We start from the raw sequence: 15,301 nt of genomic DNA, 5'->3' as shown, positions 1-15,301 counted from the left end.
GAACTAACAAACCTAAAACTTTTACTTATTATATTTTATTTTCCATCCAACTTAAATATATCTTCAAATTTTCTCTTAATATATCTGAAATTATATCTCATATATTTAGTCTCAATCATACTTAATTTATAATCTTTAGTTTCTAAATTTTTTCTCCATAAATGAAGTTTAAATTTAAATTAAACTCTTATCAACAATATCATCGGTATATAAGATACACCATGGAAATCTATCACCAGTAAGTTGTTCATTACCAGTGTAAAAAGGTATCCTAGTAGGACTTACGGTTGATCCTTGTTGTAATCCTATATTGATACTCTGATAGGACCTAAAGTTAGTTCTTGACTTAAATTTGTCTCAATTCCATCAGTTGAATTCAGTTCTATGTCACTTGGTGTTCCATAACCTTTCTTCAACTCTATGGGTTCCAAAGAATCCAAACTATCTCATGTTTGTTCCAAACTGTCCATGAAACCCAAACATATCAAACTTGGAACTTGATGGGAGTTGAGAGCTTGATTTTCATTGTTCATTTTAATATCCTTCTTTTCTTTAGCTACTTTTCATTCTCATTAGCTACTTTTCTTTTCTGTCTCATTTGTAGGTAGTAAATTTATTTTGTGACAAAAAATTTATGGTGATTTCTATCCTTTGATCCAAAGTCATACAAGAATTTATGTACTTCATTATTTGGTAGGTGTCAATTGGCAGATTTGGCCTTTCATCTCCCAAGGGAAATAAAAGAAAATGTGACACTCACATGATTATGAAAATGATATAACAGTAAGAATTATGATATCATGCTCGTGCATTGTAATACTTGAGTTTTGTTCTTTGACAGCGATATGGTGAAATAAGCAAGCAAAGACTTGATCGAGCCATTCTCACCTTTCTCCAGAACTTCAGAAAATCATATGTTGGTGATCATGCCATGCATTCATCTAAGGTAAAAGATGTGGGTCTAGTCCTGCATCATTATTTCCTTTGCATGTTTGATGCTTTCCTTTTTCCTGCAGCAGTTATACTTGAGGTTATCAGAGCTTCTTGGGCTCCATGATCATTTAGTACTGCTTAATTTCATCGTGGGAAAAATTGCTATGAACCTTAAGCACTACCCACAGGTGACTTTTGAATTTCAGAATTCATGTAACTATTTTCCTTGGAACTTCTACATAACTTATTTTTATTCATTTATGCAGTGTGAGGACGTTATTGAGCATACATTATCCCTTTTTTTGGAGTTAGCATCTGGGTATATTATCTTGCTTAACTTCTATTTTCCTTGCTATTTATTTTAAGTTTGTTTGTCTGCATTCTTATAAACTGATGTTTTTAACAGTTACATGACCGGGAAGCTCCTGCTTAAGTTGGATTCGATAAAGTTCATAATTGTAAATCACACAGTAACTCCTTACTCTTAGTTTGCTCCTGTTTTTGTCCTATATTTGGGCTTGTGTAGAGGTGTTAATACTGATGTTATTACCATGCCTTATATTTCAGAAGGAAAACTTTCGATTTCTCGAAGAATATAGGTGTTTGCACAGTAGAACAACATTTTACTATACTCTTGGTTACTTAATCTTTATGGAAGACAGTCCAGTGAAATTTAAGGCTTCTATGGAGCCACTTTTGCAGGTAAGTGTTTGATGGTTTTGACATAGTACTTTGGTGCTTTCTTCTATTTATCCTTAGAACTTTTTTTTTTCAATATTTCATTTTACCTGAATATAATTTCTGTTATTGCAGGTTATGATTGGTTTGGAGTCGACTTCTGATGCTGCATTTCGTTCCAATGCTGTAAAACATGCATTTATTGGTTTGATGAGGGATCTAAGAGGAATTGCTATGGCAACAAATAGGTACATTTTGTTGCCATGTTCACAAATTTCATGCTCAGAGAATGAGATTGTGTATGTTCTTACAGTTCTTCTTTTCAGTCGTAGGACATATGGGCTCCTTTTTGATTGGTTGTATCCCTCCCATATGCCACTTCTCTTATAAGCCATCTCACATTGGTCTGATGTGCCAGAGGTATGCATTCATGCTTCCCTAGGTGTTTACTGCTGCCTGTTCAATGAAGAACCTTTTGCGTTTCTCTTTATATATATATATACACACACACACACACACATACATATATATATATATATATATATATATATATATATATATATATATATTTGTATTTGATGTTATCTAAGAGATGAGCTTGATTTCCTTTTCCTACCTTTAGAGGGTTGTTCTTCCAAATCACTTTTTGATGTTATCCTGCACGTTTATGCTGTTACTCTGGTTATGCCTAATCTAGCTGGTTGGTTGTGACCCTGCACAAGAGCCCCCTGAATCATCATTACTTTGTAGGTTCTCGAATATTGTAATAGAACATCTATTCTCTTTTATAGACATCCATGAGCATTCCTAAGTCTCCTCTCTATAATTTATTTGTTCCCTAGTCTGGGCCAGGACCAGCACCATTGGTCGGCATGAGATGTCAAACCTTGGTTCATGCAACACCTTGGTCTCCACCTTCCTCCATTTTATTGGATTATGGGCTCAAAAAGAGGGCAAGTCTTAGTGCAACTGTAAGGTTATTCCTTTTGCTACTAAAATGACCAAAATGAAAGTTGTAGGAACAGCTCTTCGCTTGTAAGGGTAATGGGATGGTGAGTCTGCAAGGGCAACAACCTTTCTGTCCTAAGTAGCCACAATAAGATGCATATATTTACCAGATTTTGCATTAGTGGGAATCTCATGTACTAGGCTGTCTATTTTTAATATAGTCAACATGCCTTTGCGTTGCATACATGCTGTAGGATTCATGGCATGATGTCTCAGCTGAAATAGAAATGAAACAGCCGCAGGCTTGAAACCAGATGCCAATTTTGGTTTGTTTAGACCAGAAGTGTATTCTTTTGAGTTTCAACTTTGATTGCTCGAAACTTGATTTTTGGAATCCGTTTTATTGAAAACAGTCCAAATGAAGGACTAACATGCTAATTTCCATGTGCCGGGGAAAACATAACATACTAAAATGGTCATGATGTGCTTCATGTTGGTTTATGCCAGAGGTGCCCACCTATGAATAGGTCTATATTTGGCATGTGCTGACTGACAAAGGGCCATGTTGATTGACATGACTTAGTATTGTGCCGTGTCAATCGAGTCTAGCCACAGATCCACCAGCCTAAGGTGAGTCCTGGCCTGAATTGTTCAAGTTAACCAACCCTGGCAGTCCTGACCACTAATGTCATTTATTTAGGACATAGGTTACTGCATTGCTATCAGGCTGTCTCTTCTTCTATGTTGCTTGTCATCTTGATTTGCTCTGCTGGCAACGTCAGATGCTGCTGCTGATGTTGGAATAGTTGTGGGCTTTGAGCATGGTAATATAGTGTGCTTGGGATTTAGGGCCCATTCCAAAATGAGTAGCAACTATTTTGTGCAGCTTGGATATGATGCATATGACCTCTCTTCTATTTTCTTTTCGTTGATATCCTTATCATTTGGATGTACAGATCTGCAGAATGTGCAATCTTCTTAGTAATATTTTATAATAATAGTGTTTGGTAGCAAGGTAGGTATTAACTATTCTTTTTGGACAAATGTGTCTATATGATGCATTCCTCTCAGTACCCTCACCATAAGATGATGATATTGACAATGTCATTTGATTTATAAGAACAGTTTTTGGTAGTGAGCAAGGTACTAACTATTTTTTTGGACTAATGCTTGTATAGTTATTTATTGTTTTCTGATGCATTACTTACATATTATGGTATCTTAGAATGATTATTTATTCATTTATCATAGTTTGATTAATCATGAAAAGCTTACAAATTGAATTAGTCTTTTGTTGGAGAAAATTAGGTAACATATATATATATATATATATATATATATATACACACACACACATATTTATAAATCATTTATTTTTTAAATTATTTTTTTGACTATCTATTCCTGGAAAGAAAAGGAAATTACCAAGTACAAGAAACATATTCAGTCCACTTATTGAAACTTAATTTATGAGAATCTGTCCTTGGGACGAAATGCCTTAAAGGCTTGAGATGATCTTTTTAGTAATTTAATTTTTATGTTTAAATTTTTTTGCTTTGAAAGATGTAGGTACATGGAAGGCTTGACACTTTTATCTTTTTTGTTTCTTTTGTTGATCAATATATAAGAGCATCTTGTTTTGTTAAAAGGACAAGTTAGTCTATGTAATTGTATTTCCATGTTCATTTCATGATTACTATGCTGGGACACAGATTTGCTATGTGACGATTGATGCTGTATGTAACATGCTAGATGCCAGCCAAAACTTCTGCTGGTAGCACTTCAATCATTAGATTGATTATTGATACATACCTGAAGAAAAAATTTCAAGTACCAACATAGTAATGCAATATTTTCTTGATGTAAGAAGCAAGGATTAAAATTTTGCTATTGGACGTTTTGTACTGGTCCATTGCTTGACTAGTATGTTGACATATTGTCACGGACAAACTTCTAAACAGGATGTTTGATGTAATGCTTATATATGTCCGTGTTTTTTGGTATGTTCATACTTTGACTAGCATGTAGAGGGACAGCCGAAGGCTTAATAGTTCCATTTTAGTTCGGTCTGTAATGGATCATTTTACCCTTTGTTGTGCAACTGTTCAGAGCTTGTAAAGTCTGTTTGTAATTTACATTTTCTATGAAGTGTTTTCAGAAATATTTGCTTGTGGATCCCGAATGAGACATTTTCTCTATCCCGTTCTCTCTTTTGTGGGTCCTAAGGGACCATGGGAGGCTTCGGGGAGGCTGACCTTTGCGGACGGACACGCAAGGGTGCCGCACGACTTAGGCAAAACCAGCTAAGTCCGTGACAGATGGTATCAGAGCGGGACAAGCTCTCATAGAAACACTTAGCATGCAAACGTGGGGGACCTAGCGGGGCTGCGTTGAGGGCAGTCAACACACGCGTGACCGTTTGGGGGAAAACGGGCATGGAGATGTAGGAAAAAGGAGTCGCTCGGAGGAGCGGGCATCTGACATTGGCATTCAGAGGAATGGCCAACCCTTTGCGCTAGAGGCACTACGAGAACAGGCAAGCTTGGAAGAATGCGGAGCGCACAAAGGTTGGGATGGCTGAGTTTGAGCTTTGGCTCAACGTTGACAACTATACTTGATGGTGCTCAAGAGAGGCGAGGCGCTTAGAGGATGAGACCATGCAAGGTGGAATGAGTTGTTCAGCGACCGAAAGAGTTGTGCAAAGCTCACAGAGGTGAGGGGAATTGCTAACTCAAAGAATTTGGTACTCATGCATGGGCTTGTATGCGGACGATGGAATGTTCGTGGCCATCCCAAGGCGACCGAAACTCGGCGCCTCGGAGCATTGAAACTTTCTCTTCGGCATGTGAAGGATATGTCCGTAGGAGGCTGAAGGGTGCAATGAGTTCAGCATGTTGCTAGGCCTTGAGTGGTGCAGCGGGGGCTGTATTGACATGGAGTCGCAATCTAGCAAGTTGCCGGAGGCAGAACAATGCACAGTTTGTTCAGCAGATCGGAGTAGTCCAAGGGGAGGGTGGTCTCCAAAACGAAGAGAGATATTGCTCTAACGGGACAGTTATCCAGGAGGGATAAGTCTCGGCTCTCTAGATGGAGAATCATGTGGGACAGATCTCATATGTTGAGGAGTACCTCAACAAACAACAACTCCATGTAGCTCAATGGACTGAGCAAGCGGCGAGGAGTCGTTGCATGATCTCGCTTGAGAGAATGCATTGGTGGATGCATTGCGAGATCAAGTGGGGGAACGACCCAAAGCAACTCAAATGAAGACACACTTGGAGTCGATATGGAGATCGGACTCGAGGGAGGGCTGACCTGTGGAATGGTGGGCACGAGGGCCACCATCGACTCAATGCAAAAACGAGGAGCGGAGCAACTTGGGTGTAACTTGGCGAAGTACCCAAGTCGCATGAAGGGAGCCAGCATAGAAGTTGGAACATGGAGCAGAGGCATAGTGCTTTCCTTGGACAGAGGTCAAGGACATGAACTCTTGCAGAGGCAAGAGCAGGATCATGTTGTTCCATGGGTCATTCATTCTGACGGAACGGACTCATCTTGCATGGTGCCAAAGACGAAGGGAGCTTCTGGGCACATGCACTTTATCTCGGAGGAGCATTTGATGGAGGAACTAAGGCGACTCAATTTGCGGAGGCGAAGTTGGGTTCAGAAGGCCTTAGCACGGGGCAAGAGGACGCAGAGGCAGGTACTCTTGAAGAATATGCCATAGTGCTGCCATTCAAGTTGCTATGAAGGAAGCGGTGCGCAGCGAAGATTGTGCTGGTAGGGGTAGAGGCCCAGGATCCAGACAATGGTGCACTCATTGCAGCGAAGTCGGGGGACTTCGGAAGCTACTAGGCGACAGACTGTTCTAGAACGGTGCTTCATCTAGGTATGACCCAAGAGTAGGTGGATGAAGGTCGATTGCCAAAGGAGCGAACAAAATCGAAGGTGGAAGAGACACTACGATGTATTGGTTGAGGCCACACATGAAGGGTTCACAATTCGAGTTCATCCCATAAGGATCAGAATGCAATAGAGATGTCACCAGGAGGCAACATGGTGCAGCGGATCGTGGTGGAACAGTTCGTGGCAATGTGATACACACGACATAGTCCCGTGAGGGATTAGATCATATGGAAGTATGATCGGGAGCTACTGGAAGCTCCACTTTGGTGAACAACACGACGACAAGAAGGGCTATGGATTCAAGGAGTGAAGGCCATGGTACCGCAGAGGCGGGTCTTCCCTGCGTGCATCGAATTTTGCATCGGATGAAAACCTTGGTCATCAGCATATGGGGGCTGTGCTCTACCAAGGGAAAAGTTTGAATGCAAGTACCAATGAGTCCCATGGGAGGGACTTGATCATACAGAGGTATGATCGAAGCAGTTGGAGAGTTGGACTGTTCCAGAGCTCACATTTGCTTAAGGGAGCCCGGCAAGTCAGAGGACAAGGTCGAGTAAGCGAACGTTGCTACCAAGGAAGCTAAGGAGAACAGAATCAGTGCAAACCCTACAACGTGATGGCAGAGGCCATGCATGGGAGTTGCAGTCTGTCTTTCCATCGACCAAATGGAGTTGCTTGAAGAACACCGAGGTGTTGAAGTAGGGGGTCGAAAGGGGCGAGGAAGCGACAACGAGTCCAATGGGACTTAGCTACCCAAAATCAAGCATCAGTTGGAATGGATGTGGACTCAGAGGAGTGCCACAGAGACATATCTACTGATCGTGAAGAAAAGGGATGCAGATGCGAGGCGACGGATAGTAGGGCCATGGGCATGACAACGCCATGGTACCGTAGAGGCGGGACTTCCGTGAAAGTCATTGGTCCCTTGCTCTCATGGAGGGAGAGCGCTTGGTCGTGAAAGGGGCCGAGGAGGTGGAGCATGCAGAGGCAAACTCCAAGTACCGTGACAAGGCTAAAGGGCAGAGGCCAAGGAACTTCGTAAGACCGGTGTCAACGAGTTTCTCATCAAGATAGCCGAAAGTGAAGGACTTCGGGTCATGCAAGAGTGCACGACCAAGGAATGAAGCAGGCAGTATGTGGTGTTGTACCTTCGCTACTCAGGGGAGTAGGCGGCAGGGTTGATGGAGAAGACGGTACAATCCCAGAGGCGACCAAATCTATTAGAGAATTACTCCAAGTTGGGGTCAAAGCTTCCTGCATTCCAGAAGTTCGATGACATTGAGAAGGTGAATCACAGTAACTAACTCAACGCAAGGAGTGCAAACACTTCAAGTGCTTCAGAAGTGTGAGCAAATAGCAGGCGAAGGCCAGTAACCAGCTCGATGCATGGAGTACAACCTCGAGGAGGCGGGCGAAGTCAAGTAACCTTTGCCTTCTCAACTCTTAAGAGAATGGGCGAAAATCGAGTACCCCAATTCTCTTATCTATCCAGCAAAGGAGCTCTGCATATGTTCAAAGATCCTTCGAAGATAATGGAAGATAATAGTTGTCAAATTCTCACCAACGGTGATCAATGTTACTGAGAGTAAATTGTCCGCTTCATTTCCCAACGAAATGCCAATTGAAAGCGGAAGTGATGCGAACCTACTTAGATGTGACAACTAAGTGAAAGAAGAGTCAATGAGCAAATTTTGTGGAGGAAGGACCAAAAACTTCAGAAGTTTGCGAGGCGATGCTCGTTAAAGCTCCAACAAGCATCCACTTAGTTCAAGGAGCATGAGGCATTTGAGAAACTGGCGCAGTAAGGATAGTCTTTTCCTTCATCTGGAGGATCCGCAGGAACCAACAGGGATCAACACAACTCAGCCAACCCCACACTAGAGTCAGAGTCATTGGCGAGCTGAAGCAGCAAGGCGGATCAAAGGTTCGATTACTCAAAAACAGCAGCGGAGAGCAATTGGGAGCCAAGAGACGCATTGCAGCTGGAGCAGAAGATTGAAGACTCAGCAAAGGCGAGGAGTTGCAGTGTCGACAAAGGCTTCGACGAAGACGACGAAGGAATAAGTGGGGGAGAATGTCACGGACAAACTTCTAAACATGATGTTTGATGTAATGCTTATATATGTCCGTGTCTTTTGGTATGTTAATACTTTGACTAGCATGTAGAGGGACAGCCGAAGGCTTAATAGTCCCATTTTAGTTCGGTCTGTAATAGATCATTTTACCCTTTGTTGTGCAACTGTTCAGAGCTTGTAAAGTCTGTTTGTAATTTGCATTGTCTATGAAGTGTTTTCAGAAATGTTTGCTTGTGGATCCCGAATGAGGCATTTTCTCTATCCCGTTCTCTCTTTTGTGGGTCCTAAGGGACCATGGGAGGCTTCGGGGAGGCTGACCTTTGCGGACGGACACGCAAGGGTGCCGCACGACTTAGGCAAAACCAGCTAAGTCCATGACAATATGGTAATACTGATCAGTGCTAATCAGCACGAAAAGGCAAAGAATTGACTGAAAACCTGAAAGTCTGGAGCTTCTTGATCCTCCCCACTATTTTTCTTCCTCTTCTTATCTTCCTCGTCATTATCTTTTTGTGCCTCTTCTTTTTTTATTTTTTTCTCTATTGCATTTCAGGAGTGCACCACTACTGTTTTCATAGAATGAAGCCATTTAAAACTTAAATCATGAGATAACTCGAACAGGATGTGAGCTATTTAACAAACTGGTTTGAATTAATCTATGTTTTAGTGTTTGAGCGGTTCCAAGTACGTAACAAGAGGCACAAGTTTAATTTTTTGGTTAACAGCACCGCAACTCACTATGAGGTAGCTGGTCATCCAGTTCTCACTTGGATCCTGGTATATCATGAATTGGCAACCCTTGGTAAGGGATATCAAATTTATTTCAACATTTTCATCTTCATCATCCTTGATTTTACTATCAGTTTGTCTGGTAGGAGCACAAATCTAAATAAACAAGTCTTTATGGAAGACGAGCATTATCTGTATGACTCACTATGAACATGTTGTCATTAATTAATTTGCTTCCACTACTTAGGGAAGTTGTACATCTGGTTTAATTGACATTCCCTAAGTAGAGATGATGATTGCAAGGGAACTCAGTTGGACTCGAAACTTGTAAGGGAACTCAGTTCAACCTTTTTGACTACATAGCTTATTTTCCTAGGAAATAACTTATCATCATAGCTTTTAGTTGACATTACCTAAGTAGTGGAAGCTAAATTAGTTAATAGTTGAAATTAGGGAAAGTTGACATTCTTTGGATAGGGATATGATGATTGCAATGTCAGACAAGAGAATCATGGATGCTAGCTTAGCCTATGGAGAGGAAATTGTTTCTACTTCATGGAAATGCTGGGAAATCTTGTCTTGATTGAGTACCTAGTGGGATGAACACATATGTCAAACATGTCTTTAAAACACACATGCCAGTTTAAAATATCAGGATGGAGATCAGATCAGATCAACAACCAAATTGTTGATTATTGTTTCTATAATTGATCCATCATACTAAAGAAAAATGCCAGAAAATATAATTAAATAAACTCTACAGCAGGTGTAATCCTTCTTATCTGTGTTAAATAGTGTCAAAGATAGTCTGACCTGGGTATGGATTGAACCCTAGAGGTTTCCACTCCTTTTTCGGTTGATTACTTTTAACCTTCGATAAAAGTGACAAAATAGTCTAGCTCAGTCCAAAGGCATCCTCTCCTTTGGTGCAGGGTCCTTGATGTGACTTGGTTATAGATCAAGATTGTAATTCCTAATGACCCATGCGTGAAACTGTTTGTTTGATATCTGATAACAGTGTGCCATTGATGGAACAACATGATAACAGTCTTCAGTCTTATTATCATTAACAACCATGTAGTAATAGGCATCTGTGGTAAGAGTGGTTGTGGCCATTACATTGTGGCTGCTATAATGTTTCACTAATTTACATTTTGGTTGGTGAATTTTGCTTTTTCTGGTCATCTCTAAATGTTGTTGCAATCAAGGTATACAGTTTCGAATGATACCGCCCGGTATGGATGGTATGTACCGGTCCGATAGGAAATTGGTACGTGGACTGCTCGCTATCGGACGGTATATATATATATATATATACTGCTCGCTACTCGGCGACGTCGCCTCGCTTGGGGAGAAGAGAGGCGACGTCGCACATTGTTTTATATATATATATATATATATATACACCGAACGGTATACCGCTCGGTATACAGTACCGTACCGTACCGACGGAAGGTCAAAACTCTGGTACGGTATGATATTTCAATCTTTGGTTGCAATGTAGTTGATGCCTGCTAGTTATATTAAACAGCATAACTGTTTACTGATTGTTCTTCTTTATTTACATAGAGTGAAAAATTTGTGATTCAACTTATCAGCAAAAACATGTTGGCCTATGGCCATATTCATAGACATAGACTATACTAAATAGGATTATGTACAAGGATATGCCATTATATTCTTTTTGTGATTTTTTGTGTGCTTGATTTTACTGGTGATGTACTTGAATCTTGGATGACTTTTCATTACTTGAGTAGCAAAACTTGTTTCCTTGTGTATCAAGTTATTTATGCTCCTTACTTTTCCTACTGTTATGCAAAATAATAGATTTTCCTTGTTCTGTTCTTTCTCAGAGTCTGAGTGGGATATTCATATTAAATATTTCAGGTCACTACACCTCTGCTAAAATTCATGGCAGAATTTGTTTTGAACAAAGCTCAACGTTTGAGCTTTGATTCATCATCTCCTAATGGGATTCTTTTATTTCGTGAAGTAAGCAAGTTAGTTGTGGCTTATGGATCAAGCATTCTGTCTCGTCCAATTAATACAGACATCTATAATAACAAATACAAAGGAATTTGGATCTCTCTAATCATTCTTTCAAGGGGTGAGTTCATTTTATGACCTTTTCATTCATATAGTTAAATTTCTGTCGGTTGCATGTTACTCTACACTACTCATTTTATTTTATTATTTGCTTGATTACTAATCAGTGATATGTATTATGTAGTGTGTTGGGAAGGCATTAATGTCCAGGATGGACATAACAAAACTTTTGAAGTGTCCATGCCACATACAAATCAACCTAATAATCCACCTTTTGTGGCTATCTAAAAATTTATGTGAAGTATTAAATAAAAGATTTTATTAACTTTGTAACAATACCAGATGAAACTAGAATATGGTCAATGGACACTATTAATTGACTATTTTTTTCTTTTACGTTTTTGATAATATTATCATTAGTAAGAAAATTTTCATAAGTTCAATTAGGGAGGATTATACATAATTGTAATTAGACTGATTAGGGCTTCCATAACTTCCAAAACAAGCAATAGGAAATCATATATAGAACTTGTCAGGCACAAAACCTCAGGACAGTAAATAGTGACCAAGTACTATGTAATATACGTAATTATAGCAGTGGGTGGCTGCCCAAAATTATAATGGTTTAGTCGTGGTTTGTTTGATGCACTGTCAAATACTAAAGACATGGGAGCATGAGTAGTGACAGCGATTCTCCCAAAGTATGATGAGAAATTAACATAAAAAATAGAAAGAAAAATAATACATGAGAGGAAGAGTAGAAGAGAGAAGAGGGAGGTTTGAGAAGAAACAAAGAACTGTCTGTTTGTTCCTGTGGAAATTCCACATAGCTTTGCCTCCCTTTTCTAAGTAGTCACATGTTCAATTGTCTCCACATTTAAGGCGGTTTGTCATTTTGGTACAAACTGTAGTGTTATTACCAACCAGATGCTCATGGGCATGGCATTTTGTCACTCTTCACATGGATGGGTTATATCTTAATATGAATGATTTTTTAATCTTGTGAAACTGATCCTAATCCTTGTTCCTTGTTCCAATCATAATAGGTATACAGCTCAATGTGGCAACACTAGACTGTTCCATGAACATATGCTTACTATTGCTCATTTAAACTGTCCATATTTTACTGAACAGTGTGAACTTCCAAAGGTTCTTTTTAAAAAGCTAAGAGATGACCTTAGGCATTTAGGTGACAATGTTGAGATCTTTTGATTATGCTATTGATGAATATGGTTTACAGCATGGTATGCAGTACCGAATGATACATTCTGGTACGGGTGGTATGTACCGTCCGATAACGTATCGGTATGTGGACCGCTGGTACCGCTACAGTACCACAGTATTATACTGTAATAATACTATAGTGCTACAGTAATAAAAAATATATAAAATTATTCGGTACACCAGGATGTACCGCTCGGTATGCCCTGGTGTACCGCTCAGTACGTTGGTACTGTACCATACCGAGCCAACCTCGAAACACTGGTATGGTACGGTATTGCATATCTTGGTTTACAGCACCACTTTATTTTAAGGAACAAGATGTTATAAGATTATTTCTTTTCAAAGACTGCATATTTGTGCTTATAGATGTCTAGATCTCCGATATTTACATTTTATATCTATCATGCAAATAGTATCTAAGTAATAATGCATTTCTTCGTTACTACAAGAAGGGAAGGAATAGTTATCTATCATGCCATTTTTCTTCTAGAAATTTTTGTTGTTTTATTTATTACTATGAAAATTTCATGCCTATGCCCGATTCCCACTATAGCTTGTTTGTCATGTAGATTTTTCCTAAACCTGTGTACATTTTATGTATTGATGACTTTTCTAATGCTATCAATCACAAATCACAGCACTATCTGGGAATTATGTAAATTTTGGTGTTTTTGAGTTATATGGTGATCGGGCACTCACGGATGCCCTTGATGTGTCTCTGAAGATGATATTGTCAATTCCTCTGGCTGATATATTTGCATATCGAAAGGTAGGACATAAGCCTTTGCATGGAAATATGACTTATTTAACATCATGTTCATATGTTTCTTGTTTTCGAAACCCTGAAATATTTTTTTGTACTTTCTTTTGTTTCCTGAAATTGTCATGACTTAGTCATTTCCAATAAATTCAGGTTACATTAATAGTTGATCTCTGCTGCTATGGCATCTGTATAAGGAGATGCCAAATGATTTATTTTTCTATTCTGCCATTATGGAATCTGCTTGTCAAAAATAGTACTCTATTGTTGGAAAGGTTATGAGATCCCACTGATTTGATAATAAGCATAATAATACATGACTGAAATAAGTCAGATGGAAAGACTATGCCAAATTGTTAATGCATTCAAGAAGGTGTTGTTTTCTTTGTCGTTGGGAACGGACAGCATTTCTTTTATGAGAAATGTATGCACATTCCTCTTGGTAGGGACTTTGGGTTAGTACTTGAGGCCTTGAGGGGGGTGATGTAGTGATTTAGTTTTTCTTCCTTTTTAATTCATTTTCGGGTGGGTTCCTTTTTCTTTCAGTATACATTTTTGTTTCTTTTTTGGGCTCTTTTCCAATTTTGCAAGGAGAGAATAACAGAGGGGGTGTTTCTTTTGTAAGTGTTTCCTTAAAATGGGAGTTCTTGGAGTTCTGGGGATCTAATAGCTTGTACTTATTCACATTATCTTAGAGCCTTCTGAGGAAATGGGCCTTCTGAGGAAACTTACATGCCTTGCATTAGTTATCAATCTGAAGCTTATGTAATTAACACATTATTCCCCATGCCAAAACTACATTATCTACTGATAAGGTCAACAAGTTAGAGATCAACAACAATTCTCTAGAGCTCATAGGACGGATTCTTTACGTTAGTTTCTAGGAATAAAGGGTTGCAATTGCATGTTTTTAGAACTGGTGAATAGTCTTAAGATAAAGCAATATTCATTTTCCTTGTGTCTAAAAGACTGAGTACAGCCTTTCAATATTCTTCCGATTTCTCAAACATCTCTTTCCCAGAGTATGACCAGACCCCCTAAACTTTCTTCCTATTTCCTTCCACAACTATTCTATTGCTTCTCTCCCATTATACAGCCAGAAACTGCTAATCCAGGCAATTCTTGATCAGTCTGCAATGTTGCCAAGGCTATAATCAATATGTAATGTTCCAGTACCTTGCCAGTTTCTACACCTGCAGATTAGTCACAACACACCTATTATCAACTATATTGCAGATGCCTGAATCAACATTGAGACTCTTACCTGTTCAGATTGGTGTTGCTGCTTCCTTTTTCTCATCTGCAGAATTTGACTGTCTTTTCCTTCACCATGTAGCACATGCTGCAGATCCATCCTGAATGACTTATTATCCTTGAATGGCGTATTATTCTAAATGCAATCACTGGCTTTAACACCCCTTAAATTCCAGGAAGAGGAGCATGAGAGCCACATGAACTTTGCCATCCTTGATTATGCCGTCAAGGAATGCAATTTTGCTTAATATATCAGGTCTGGACTGGGCAGTAGTATCTGCGTTGCCCACTGCACTTTGGTGGTTCTCCTCTCTTCATCGTCATCTTCCTCCATCGCCACCTCCTCCCTCTCGTCTTCTGCCGCCATCTCCTCATCCTCCTCTGTTGCTGCCTCTTCATCCTCCTTCACCACTTCCTCCTCCTCGTCCTCCTCATTTGCCACTGCCTTCTCTGCTTCACTTCTTCTCCTTCTCCTCCCCCTCTTCTTTTCCTCCTCCCCCCTTATTATGATGGTATGTACTGACATATCATGTGTTGGTACATCGGTTTGTTTGACTTATACCAGTTCAACCAGAATGCAGTGTCCGAGATTGCAATCCTTGCCATCAAGGTTGACCACAGGAAGGTCAGTAAGGTGCCCTCAAAATGGCCCGTCTCATTGGCATTGAGACACATCTTGATGTGCTTGCCCTGTCCACCTTCACGGCATCACCTATCTGTTCTGCTTCTATACAGGTGGTGTTTACTG

General features: G+C 39.7%; 1 pseudogene across 1 annotated transcript in view; it reads left to right on the top strand.

The window, feature by feature from the left end:
* Positions 1 to 15,301, top strand: part of LOC135583973 (uncharacterized) — a 58,641-nt pseudogene that overhangs the window by 32,875 nt on the left and 10,465 nt on the right. The window contains exons 17-25 of the transcript XR_010479493.1: positions 842 to 946; positions 1,017 to 1,121; positions 1,200 to 1,252; positions 1,340 to 1,403; positions 1,501 to 1,635; positions 1,747 to 1,859; positions 1,938 to 2,031; positions 11,157 to 11,376; positions 13,178 to 13,308. The product of XR_010479493.1 is annotated as an uncharacterized LOC135583973 (transcript). The remainder of the gene's footprint in view (positions 1 to 841; positions 947 to 1,016; positions 1,122 to 1,199; positions 1,253 to 1,339; positions 1,404 to 1,500; positions 1,636 to 1,746; positions 1,860 to 1,937; positions 2,032 to 11,156; positions 11,377 to 13,177; positions 13,309 to 15,301) is intronic.

Source organism: Musa acuminata, chromosome BXJ1-9, assembly GCF_036884655.1.
Source record: "Musa acuminata AAA Group cultivar baxijiao chromosome BXJ1-9, Cavendish_Baxijiao_AAA, whole genome shotgun sequence".
Lineage (NCBI taxonomy): Eukaryota > Viridiplantae > Streptophyta > Magnoliopsida > Zingiberales > Musaceae > Musa > Musa acuminata.
This window is presented reverse-complemented; position numbering and strand designations above follow the sequence as displayed.